General features: G+C 44.9%; 1 protein-coding gene across 4 annotated transcripts in view; it reads left to right on the plus strand.

Moving 5' to 3' along the window:
- Positions 1-12,131, plus strand: part of SLC66A2 (solute carrier family 66 member 2) — a 74,733-nt gene that overhangs the window by 59,436 nt on the left and 3,166 nt on the right. The gene's annotated exons all lie outside the window — the stretch shown is intronic.

Raw genomic sequence — 12,131 nt, forward strand, 5'->3', positions numbered from 1 at the left:
TTGAAGAAAGTCATCTCAAGTCTTCAGAAGATTTCTAGTTTCTTCTCCCTTGGAAGTGTTACTACATCAGGAAAATAAACAGGCTTGGTCTCAGTGTACTCAGATTGAGGGCAGAGTCCCGTTGGCATGTGAACAGATAGACTGAAACTATTTTGTTCTGATCCTAGGAACTAAGTGGATTCTCTCCTCTTCTCCAGACCCTCCTTTCACTCGGAACAGACCTGTGATCGATGTCCCAGGTTCAAGGGCCTGCAGTTTCTGCTTGAGTCTCTGCAGATCTGTGGCCTGTGGGTTGCTGTGCTGGGGTCAGCACTGCAGTCACCTCTGTGCTCTCCTGCTGTGTCTCCCCAGAGCTGTTCTCTCAAAACCTACAGCAGCACAGTATGAGGCTCCAAAGACAGTTCTTTGTGCCCTGTGCACTCAACATATCTGAAAATTTCAGGAACTGAAGCAAGAGGCAAGTGGAAAAATCCAGGAGGGGGACCTTCCTTCTCTCAGCCTTTCTGACAGTGTGAGCAGCAGTATCCACTTCCCTTAAGCATCATCCACAGTGTGGACTGCTAAAGCTCTTGCACTTATTGAACCTCTTTCTCATTTCTCTTCCCCTGACACCTCATCCCCTCAGTTCAAACAGTAAATTCAAAGAAAATTACTTCAAACCAAAAGCATTCAGTTTTTACTAATAGTTCAAGGCTTCTGGACAGTAATAGGAATAAAGCTCTGCTGGCATGTTTAATGAGTGCTCTCTCAGTTGGTGCTTTTCTCTCTGCGCTGAAATTTGAATTACAAGAGAAAATTTATTGTACTTCTGTTACAAAAGCATTCCATTAAGTTCAGGTGCTCCATCTTCCACTGGCAAGGAAGTGTCATGCAAGGTATTTTGCATAGTTAAGGTCAGGTCAAGGCACAAAAGGTGAGAATTGAGCCTGTCATGAAGACACCTGAGAGATGAAAGTTTTCTTAAAACATTTTCTTCCTCTGTTACCTAACAAATTTGGGAACAAAAGTGCCTCAGTCCTTGAAATTCCAGCACCTGTATTGTTTTGTCAGAGTTCACCACAGCATAAGTGGGATAAGTTACCTGCTTATGTGGTTGCAGGGCTGTCTCCCTCAGTTAAGTAGGACTGAGTGGTATTAGAAATACAGAATGGAAGTAAACAGATTTGAATTGGAAGAAATGTAGGTTGAGATGCAAGGATGCAAATATCATCAAATGCAAACATCTTCATCACTGACTGTGATGAAGATCTGTAAAGTCAGCAGAGTGGTGAGTAATTTAAGTAGTTAATAGATGAGCCAGAACAGCAGAAAAAAGAGATCAAAGAACCTCAGGCCCGGAAGTGACTTTGCAGGGTGGTCCAGAAAGGCAACCTAGAAGAATTGGGTAGAGAATGGGAGTTGGGCAGATCCAAGTGGGTCAACTACAGAGATTTTCTGTTTCAGCTTTGACGTGTAATGGTGCATTTGGTCCCCTGCTCCTCAGACACAGAGGGACAAGCAAACAGAAGAAGAGTGGGAAGTGCACAGACTAACATACTGAATGATCGGCCCAAAAACTGAGACAGGGGAGTAAGTGCTCATAGTATTCTTGAGTGGAATGTAGAAAGAAAAAAATCTTGATGTCAGAAAAACCTGTTTCAACAAGGCTGAAAGGTAGGGTTTTAATTTATTCTGGGGAGGATGGCTAGGAATGATATATGTCTACATCACATAAGGGAATTACATGCCAAGCCAAATGTCCTGGCATTGTCAGGCAAGCTTTCAGGGTAGCTGGGGAAGCCTTGTCCCTTCAGATACTAAGTCTTGTATAAGAGAATTTCCTAAAACAGGATTAACAGTGTACAAGGCAACAGATGGTAAGAGTTTGGGAATGAAGATAGGCTAGCGGATGTCTATCCTTGTTGAACTGCAAAGACCCTACTTGGGCTGAAATTTTGTTGCATGCTACTGTGTGTGGGATGTGATCGTGATGCTTTTATTTCTTCCCTAGAGCATTCATTTCTGCCTACAGCAGGCCTTCAAAGCTCTGCAACTGTTGTGGGTCTGTGGCAATGCTGCATTTGGGAAGTGGCTCAGAAGGGGTTGGTTTGTGGTGGCACCTGCTGACAAAGCACAGCCTTCCCACTGGGCTTTGCTTTGAGAAGCAGCACGCAGGTGTATGGTGTGTCACTGTCACCAGTAACTTCACTTCTGCACCTCTGTGTGCACATGAGCTTGTGGAAGGAAAGGAGGAAACCTGGCATTTCAGACAAAGAATCAGGTGGTGACATACTTTCATATAGAGCTTGCGAGGGGTTATTTCATAGAATCAGTAAGGTTGGAAGAAGCCTCTAAGATTGCTGAGTCCAGCCATTGACCTAATACTGCTAGGTCCACCGTTATTTCCTTACCATGCTAAGGTGTTTTGGAGAAGAATGCAAGCTTTGTTCTTGCAAATATCTGTAACTTCTTTCTGGACAGTAATCTGGACTTTGTCCCTGAGTGATCACTCTTATTTTACCCACTAGTGTGTTTAGGATTTTCATTTCCCCAGTGTTTTCCTAGAATGTGAGAAGCATTTTTACTAACTGAAGGATGTGATTATTATTCATGAAAAGCAGTGACTGCAACATCATTAGATTTTGTCCTTGTGGATGTTGGCTTTGAAGACAGCTGAACTCCAGTCACCTAGAACAAGGAAAGCACTAGAGCTGGGACTGTTACCTTGTGTGTGCTGACCAAGAGGTAATTGCAGTTATTGAAGTGGAATACTAGAAGTGTGCTCAGCCTATGTACTCATTACTACATGAAGTTGAAGAGAAAATATGCTCAAATTACCTCAGATTGAGCTGGATGAAGAGTCTGATGATCTCTTGGTTCTCTAGGGCAGGAAGAAAGGGAAATTTAAAAGCATTGCTTTGAGCCTTGGGATACACAGCTGGGCTGAAACAAAGCACGTCTTTTTATTTCCTTTCAAACTGAATTTGTCCCAAATTATTTAGAACCAGAGCAGGAAATACACTGAATGGTGTTGCACAGGAACATTAATGTTGCCACCTCTTGGCATTGGCCTTGCAGGACATAGCAGTGATGTCCCTCCTGGCAGTGGGCAGGGGGGCAGGCTGCAGCAACTGGGATGTGGCAGGCCAATTCACCCTGTAGGGAAGTGAGCCCAGGCAGGAATGTTGCTTCCTGGGATTTGTTTCCTTGTGGCCTTGCATGGTAGCAAGTCCTTTTATCACCCACCTTTCAGTGCATGATGTGAGGCCCCAGGGTGGGCTGTGCCAAGCGGCTGGCGAGAAGATGGGCAGCATGAGAGCATCTAGAGCAGCATGATCCAGCAGCTGTGCATGCAGCTCCACCAATTGCAATGCCATGAGTGGGAGGTGAGAGACAGGGAAGCAGGGACAGATCCTCAAGAACAACTTCATGAGTGAGATGTTGAAGGATGGTGTGATTTAGGTGTACTCTGCACCATTCTCATTAAGTTGCCAGTACCATGTGTTTTGGCAGCTGACTGTCATTATTGTGAGAAGTGCAGGACGTGATTTTCTGCCCTGGCACCAGAGCAAATCAGCTCCCTGCTATGGCAGCAGGTCTCAAGCTTCCCAATTCACCAGCAGCAGAAGCAGAGCCTGTCTGATGTGTGTTCATACCACATGTCTGAGCAGACCTGAGCTTTGCAGTCTGGCTGGCATCCATCTGTGTCTCCTGCAGGAAGGGCACTGGTGTGAATTGTGGCTCAAATCTCTCCTCTGATCTACAGAAGAGATTTATTTTCACACCTGCTTCACAGAACTTGGGGTGTTTTGGGCTGTTTAAGACCTGCTGCTCTTCTTTTTTCAGCACAAGTTGTAGAGTACTAGAAGTACTTTGTAGTTGTTAAGGGTTACCAGTTTCTGGACCCCTACAGACAAAACTTCAGGTACAGCTGCTTGGCATACCTGGAGGCCATATTACTGATCCTGGACTGTCCACTGGCCCTGTGTGGCATGTCTTGTAGTTTCTTCTTGACTGTCCTTTCATATGCCTGACACTCTGCCATTTTTTGGAGTTTAGAAAACAGATAATCATGAAAAAAATTGACAAATACCCATTTACCCTGTTTTTCCATGAAACTTTGTTGTTCAACTGCACCTTCTTGGGTTTGTTTGCCTGATGGTGTTTCAGAGTGAAATCCTGCATTTCATCTTTCCTCAGTGATGAGTACAGTCCCTGAAAATCACAGGAACTTTCAGATAGTTTGCTCTTGGATTGCAGCTGACTGTGGTATCAATTGCTTGTGGATATGGCTTTAATTCAACTGCTTCAGCTTAGTTACAGAGGTCCAAAATAAATGCTGGATCTCTCTTGTTGCATGCTCCTCTTAACTCCTGTTAGTATTGTGGGGCTGGACAAATATCTTGCTCTGGAGATGGTCAGCGCTGCTCCAGCCTCAGAGGAATTGTTGAGAAGTGAGGTAAGGCACCAACACCAAGCAGGGCACGTAGGACTGGTGAACAGTTTCATGTTTGGATTCCCAGCTGGCTGTGCAATATTTAAAACAAGATCTTTGCTTGTTCACACAGAAGGACCTGTCTTAGGGTATGCACATTTAGCTTCCATATTTTCAAACTTCAGACACTTTCGATATATGATCCCTGTGTTTTCTTTTTCTTCTTTCCCTTTTAATAGTTTTTGGCAGGCTAAGCAATTTGCTTAGCATGAGGAGAACTCCTTTTTTTGTTAAGCCATATGGCATTTTGTTAGAAACAAATGCTCTGTTTATTAATTTTTGTTTGTTTTATGCAGTGTTAAAAATAACATGGCATTCATGTTTCATGTTTTCTGGTTTGTGTTTTACTGCTGTAGGCAGGCCAGCTTCTGATTGAAGCACAGTGTTACGGATGCTTGCTGTCTTTTCTAAGTAGACTATTTTGGAGCTGCAAATGGGAGCTGCAAGTTTTCCAAAGTCAGGATGTTACAACTGAATCTGCTTTCTCTTCCAGACATTCCTGTGCACATGGCTTGTGGGAGGTAGCAGCTTAAAAGGCTGCAGGAGAGATACCTTCTGTACCTTCTTCCTCACTTCCCAAAATCAAATGCAGTGTTGAAAATACTCACTGACAGGCTGTTTCCATGTGGACTTTATTCCTGAATGAAATACTATATTGTCAGCTTTTATATTATTTTATTCTTCTTTTATATCCCGTCATTCAAAGAATTGTCACTGTGTTTTAACATGTATGAAAGTCAAGTGCTAATATATGAAGAAATGTCTGAAACTGTGGCAAGTCCAACCACATTTTCAGATTTGGCAAAACCTGTGTCATAGCCAAGATGTGGGAAAGTTGGCCATGATGTGGGGCCATGATGTGTGGAAGTTGTGGATAACTTCCACTGATTCTTGAACAAAGAGTCCAGACTAATTCTCCTCTTTAAGTAGGTAAAGGTCAATAAATTATATTATTTTCTTCTATTATTGAAAATAACTTGGAAGTTTTGAGTTCATCAAGTGTCCGAGCACAGTTAGCCCCAAGATTTTGACTGTAGCAGGATGTAATTACATCAGGGCAACACGTACCTCCTGTTGCTATTTGTGCTGAAACGTCTGCTCAAACCACTACAGGATTTTTCAATGGAAGTTACCGTCTAATGTCTGATTCTCTCTGTGCCTTCCAGCGCGCAGGGTATTTTTGGGTTTGTGTGTTAAGCTGCAAACATGCAGAGTCATAACATCAGTGTGAGAAAATCTGCAGTGCAAATGGGAAGCGAGGACTGCTGTGTCTTTTTTCTTATGTTTTGTGCTCAGTCCCAGCTTGTGTTCTGCTAACTGCTGCTCTGCAGCCCTGCTGCTGTTTGTAAGCTGTTTGAATGGAGGGGTGCAACAGTCTTAAGACAGACTGGTTCACCAGAGAGGTGGAAGAGGGGGCTTCACATCTCATGTTTTTTTACAAGATCCTTCTTTTTGGTAGTTTTTGTTCTTTCAGATGAAGGAAGAAGAAAGGTGTCATGACCCACAAGTGACTAATGTTGAGCAGAGTCTGCAAAGACTCCGAGGGAAAATCAAGAGACTGGAGACTGTTCCAGTCAGGTTTTGTGCAGAAGGAATGAACATGCTGAAAAGCTTTGATTAGAATAGTATTAGTCCTGGATAAGGCAGATTGAGCCTGAATATCTGGCTGACGTAATTGTTTTTAAAATTACTCAGCCTCTAGTATAGTTCCACAAAAAGAAGCACCGGAAAATGTTCTGGGTTGTTTTTCTCTCTTTTGAGTGCACTTTACAAGCTTTTTCTACATCTAAATAATTCCAGAAATAACTCTGTAAAAATTAAGGTTTGTTGCCTGACTGCAGATACTGTGTTACTGATAGCTGGTTTTTACCTCTAGTTGCTGTCACTTCATGATTAATATACAACATACAGGGAACGTGAATGAAGCAAGTTGTTCCATGAGAAAAGTGAATGCTGTTTTCCAGCATGTCATTTATTTATTTAGCAAATGAAGATGGGTACAGCTTGTTTATGAAATCTGCTATCAGTGGTAGAGAACAGCAGCACCATAGGGCATTTTCATATTACCATATTAAAAACCAGCATTTAGCAACCCACCCCTAGTCTAGTGTCTGATCAGAAGGGCTGGTGTCTTTCTGAGAATTAATTCCAGCAGCAGAATAAATAAGTGCTCTTTCAGATTTTAAAAACAGTTGAAAAAATACCAGTTTTTCCTCTTTGTGGTCATTTGCAATTTACACAGACTTGGCACTGACTGTTACTACATTAACAACTCCTTCTATCGAGCACAGCTGTGAGGAAGGCACTTGCATTTTAGGAGGTTTGTTGTCATTGGATACTGCGGTGCTGATGTACATTACTGGGAAGTGCTATTTTTACCGCAAGTCTGCCTCAGCCTCTGGCAATACCAGCTATTTGAACGCAGTTCTTGCCTCCTTCCTCTCCAGTTGGCATCTCTGTTGTCACACAGACAAATGCTGCCATTTGTTTATTTCTGCATCCCCAGGTTGCTCTCAGGCACTGCTCACCCCTAACCTGCTTGCTTATTTTCACTAAGAGCAGTTGTGCTGTCCTACTAGAGCATATCCTCCATATCGACAAGGTGAGCATTTCCTGCCTTCCACATCACCCCAGCTTAGCTTTGGGCTATTTGGCTATTTCAGGAAAGAAATATTTACTCCTAAGTCCTGCTTTGCTGTGTAGCCAGTGCTGCACAGAACAGCTTGGCTTGTGTGACTTTGCAGATGTTAGGAAGATGGAGTGTGAACTTGGTATTTGTGAGATAGGTTGGGAAATTTTTGGTGCATGCAGCCTCTTTGTGCCGTGCTCTCCAATCTCAGGCAGTGTTGGTGGTGGGCCCTGACTGCCTACGGTAGCAAAGCCTCCTCTGCATTAGCAGTGCAGCATTTTCTATTGCACTGTGAAGCCAAGGGTCAGACTCTGGTGTGCCAGTGGGCTGTGATCTGCCAGCCCTTGACATCTGGCACATGGCAAAGGTGCAGATCCATGGGCTGAAGTTGGTTGTATGAGCATTGCCAAGAGCAAATGCCAGGTCCTGCACTTGGGTTGCAACAAGCCTAAGCTACAGGCTTGGGAAAGTGGGGCTGGAGAGGTCCTCAGCTGAAAAGGACCATGGGGGTGCTGGTTGACATCCACCTGAATATGGAGATATTTAAAAGATGTGCAAATGCATCACTTAGGGGTGTGGTTTAGAGGTGGGTTTAACTTGGCAGGGTTAGGTGAGTTTAGGTTAATGGTTGAACTCAATGATCTAAGAGGTCTTTTCCAACCTAATGGTTCTATGATTGACTCCGCAAATACAGGGTTACAATAGAGAGCAAGGGCTTTATTCTTCCTATTTATTCTTTCTTCTCCACAACCAGTTGAATATTCTCATTTCTTTTGGGCAATAAAACACTCCCTTTCTCACAGACACTGCTCTTTTCTCCACCAGGGTAGGTAAGGGGCAGCTATCTGCCCAAGCTAGATTGGTGTCTTTCTTGTCTACCCCAGAAGTAAGAACGAATATAAGAATTACCTCTCTTCTCCAGGTGACTGGGTGAAGTTGAGAAGCTGCAGACAAAACCTGTCTTTTCTGTGCAATGTGGCATCCTGAAGTGACACAATAGCTGGAAGCATGAGAACAGTGATGGTGTATCCATGCCATCCATTACTCATAGTCATATACACACCACTGCATCATTGCAAGTGACATCTGCATATGCAGCAAGGACAGAACAATTGCAAATTCCAAATCGGGGGGAGGACCATTACTATTGCACTGAGCGTCTGGAAGCTAGGACTTGACAGAAGGTGTGTTGGTGCTGTAAGCTTCATCCAGCCCATCTCCCAGCCCCCTGGAGCACGGGCCTGTGATGTGGTAGTGGGGGCAGGGCCAGCTCTGTTTCCCCCAGGGTACCACACAGACGTGTTTCTTGGCAAGCTGAAACTTTGAGGCTCTCTGTGCAAATGGGTGCTGGTTGAGATGGGAGGGAGCCAACAGCAGCTGTAGCTTTTCCCCTCCCTGGAGTCGGCACTGGAGGAGTGAGACACGTACTGAATTGGAGAGGGTGCTGAGGGCGTTCTGGGGTGCTTGGAGTGATGATGCTGGGGTTCTGGGCCAGCACACACCTCTTCCCTACCTTTACCCCCGTGGTGGATTGATGTTGGCTGGCTGCCAGGTGCTCACCAAGCCACTCATACCGCTCCTGCTCCTCAGCGGGAAAGAAAAATGTAACAAAAAGCTCATGGGTCGAGATAAGGACTGGGAGATCACTCACCAGTTACCATCACAGGCAAAACAGACTCCACTCAAGGAAATGAATTTAATTTATTGCCAATCAAAATCAGAGTATGATAATGAGAAATAAACCTAAATCTTAAAACTGCTTCCCCAGACCTCTCCCTTTTTCCCAGGCTCAGTTTTATTTTATCTTCTCTACATCCTCCCCACAAATGGCACAGAGGGACAGGGAATGGGGATTGCAGTCCATTCATCAAATGTTGTTTTTGCTGCTCCGTCCACTTCATGCTCTTTCCCTACTCCATCCTTGGTTCCTCCCAGGGAGACAGTGCTTCATGAACTTCTTCAGCACTGGTCCTTCCCATGGTATGCAGTTCCTCATGAACTGCTCCACTGTGGGTCCTTTCCATGTGTCCTTTCCATGGGGTGCGGTCCTTCAGGAGTGGATTGCTCCATCGTAGGTCTTCCCTGGGGTCACAAGTCCTGACAGAAACCTGCTCCAGCTTTGCTGCTTTGGCCTGCACTCTCCATGGGCCCATAGGTCCTGCCAGGGACCTGCTCCAGCACAGACTTCCCATGGGGTCACAACCTCCTTTGGGCATCCACCTACTCCAGGGTGGGTTCCTCCACATACTACAGGTGGATTTCTGCTCTCCCATGGACCTCCATGGGCTGCAGGAGCACAGCTGCTTCACCATGGTCTTTACCATGGACTGCAGGGGAATTTCTGCTCCAGTGCCTGGAGCACTTTCTCACCCTCCTTCTGCACTGACCTTGGTGTCTGAAGGGCTGTTCCACTCACATGTTCTTGCTCCCTCTCACCTGGCTGCTGTGTAGTGCAGCAGTTTTTTCCCCCCCTTCCTAAATATGTTATCCCAGAGGTGCTACCATTGTCACTGATGGGCTCAGCCTTTGCCAGCAGCAGGTTCATCTTGGAGCCAGCTGGCATTGGCTCTCTTGGACTTAGGGGAAGCTTCTGGCAGCTTCTTATAAAAGTCACTTTGTAGCCTGCCTCCCTGGCCCCTGCTACTAAAACTTTGCCACACAAACTGTCCACCCCAAATTCAGGGCATTTTCAAGGACTGGTGTACCAAGTTTCCAGTTCTCTTCCGTTCCTGTCATTCCCTGTCCTGCTTCAGTCTCTTTTTTCTATTGTCTTCTCATCTGACCAACCTCCTGGCTCCTCTGCTGTCTCCTTTGCTTTCCTCTGTGGCCCTTCTTTGCCTTTTCTCACCTCCTGCATGACACTGTCCCCATTTCCTTGCTAAGCTCTTTGTGATTACCTCATGCTCCTTTTGGTCTGTGCTGGACACGCTCCTTTTGTCCAGTCCCAGCCTCTCCTCTGGGAGAGCAGCCAGCAATCCTACAGTCACTACTTTGCATCAGCCCTGAGAACCTTGCTGCAGCTGCAGTACTAAGTTTTGTGAGATGTCAAATGTTTTCTATATTTTGTTTTTATTGTACCTTGCTGATTTGCAGGTTTTCTCTGCTGTTTTGTCCAAGCTACTGGACAGAGAAGGATGTATATTTTTTGGTATACAGATAGACCAGTGGCATTATCTTCTTAAACTATCTGTAGCATTTTTTAAGATCATTTTTGTCAAGGACAAGTTGAGATTTTCGTGTATGTGGAGTGTTGTAATGTCCTAGTCAGAACTCCAGGCATGATGATGATGTCCTTGAGTGTCAGGTGTATGAGCTGAAGTGTGGGCTCTGGAACATGCAGAGGCTGTCAGAACATGCACCAAGTTTTCCAGCTGGTATTGCAGACTGTTGAGTTCACAGGTGGCTTCCTAGCAAAACACACACTTGCTTTGGCAAACATGGCACAGCATGTGACACAGCTAGAGGTGTGCTTGGCTCCTGTGGTGCTGCTGAACTGCAGGTGTCCTTAAGTTTTTGCTCAGTGATTGATTATTCTTTCTTTGAGGGGGTTAACTCTTCTGTAGGCTGTACATCTTCTGACTGTGTATCTTCTCCTCCACACCTGCACTGCACTGCACTGTAAGGTCACTTAAAAAACCCAGCTAGCTTTCTCCATAGGGAATGTGTGGCAAACACCTTTTGCATTAAGGATATTTGTTAAATTCCTATTCAGCTATCTCATGGTATCCCTGAATTGCCCTTCTGTCAACAGTGAGTAGTTAGTTTGATTGGCCTGGCTGAGCATGTGCTTTTAGTGAGGGTGCTTAGCCATGCCAGGACAGATTCACAATTAAATTGTGATCGGTTGCCCAGCAAACACTAATAAGCTTAAAACAAAGGAGGAGGTGCCAGTTTTATTACCCTCAGAGTTTATTGCCCTCCTAATTAAAATCTCAATCAATCCCGATCACCACCTGCATCTATAAACGTCCCGTAAGTGTGATGTAAGGTGACTTGGTGTGACTGGGAACATGCACAGGGCAGGTGGTGCAGGCTGTTTGCACCACACACAAATGACATGTAGAGTTCAGCCATTGTTTTCTTTCTCTGAGTATTTATTTAGTTTTTAGAATGACCTTGGGTGGGGAATGACTGCTCACTCAACCCCATATTATCCTTGCTTGCACTTCCACGCAGGTTCTGTGGAAGGTCCCGATTGTAGACCTGTTTTGTGCTCTGGGTCATATGACATGAGTTACAAAAGGCTCGTGTTTCCATAGTGTGAGGGGGCTGTACAAACTGATGCTCTTGGCCACCCTTCCCATGCAGGGAAAGAACGGGCTGCAGCATTTGGCTTGCAATGGCATTGTGTGCTTGTGTCCCAAACACAAATCCTGCTAGCTCCTGCCTGAGCATTGGAAAAGGGCAGAACATTAAGTACTGCCCTGCTGCATGGGCTTGACTGTGTGTGATGAATTGGAGTCTGTGCTGGCAAAATGTAAATTGCTTGTAATTATGACAAATCATGTGCAGTGCTCCTACTGTGAACCACATAGCTTTTGTCCTCCTGATAAAGTGCATGAAGCTCAGAAACAGCCTTCCAGGGGTGGTTGTTCACATTTTGTTGAGGACACTGAAGGTAATTTGGTCTGTTTGAAGAACTTGCTTCTATTCCCCGGAGTTTCTCCTGATGTGGGGGAGCAGGAGCTGGACTACAGGACAGGGAATGCTCAGCAGAAGAGCAAGATGAAAGCAAGTTTGGCTATTAAAAGGAAGTCTGAGCATTGCTCTTGATCTGTGTCCTTGATAAAAATCCCCAGTGCTGTTCGTCCTTCCAGTAACAGCTTCAGGCATGTAATTTCTTCTCTTTCTGTATTACTGAACAATCTGTCTTTCTGCTTGTTTTGGTTATGCATTTTCTGCAGTAAGGAGTGGTTTTGTCTATCTATTTTGTTTTTTTCAGCAAGTGCTAAATGTGTGCATGCACAGGAGAGCAATCTGTGTGTTACTTTACCTTGCATGAGCACAGAATGGCATGCACAGGAAGTA

This window comes from Coloeus monedula (assembly GCF_965178545.1).
Source record: "Coloeus monedula genome assembly, chromosome: 1".
NCBI lineage: Eukaryota > Metazoa > Chordata > Aves > Passeriformes > Corvidae > Coloeus > Coloeus monedula.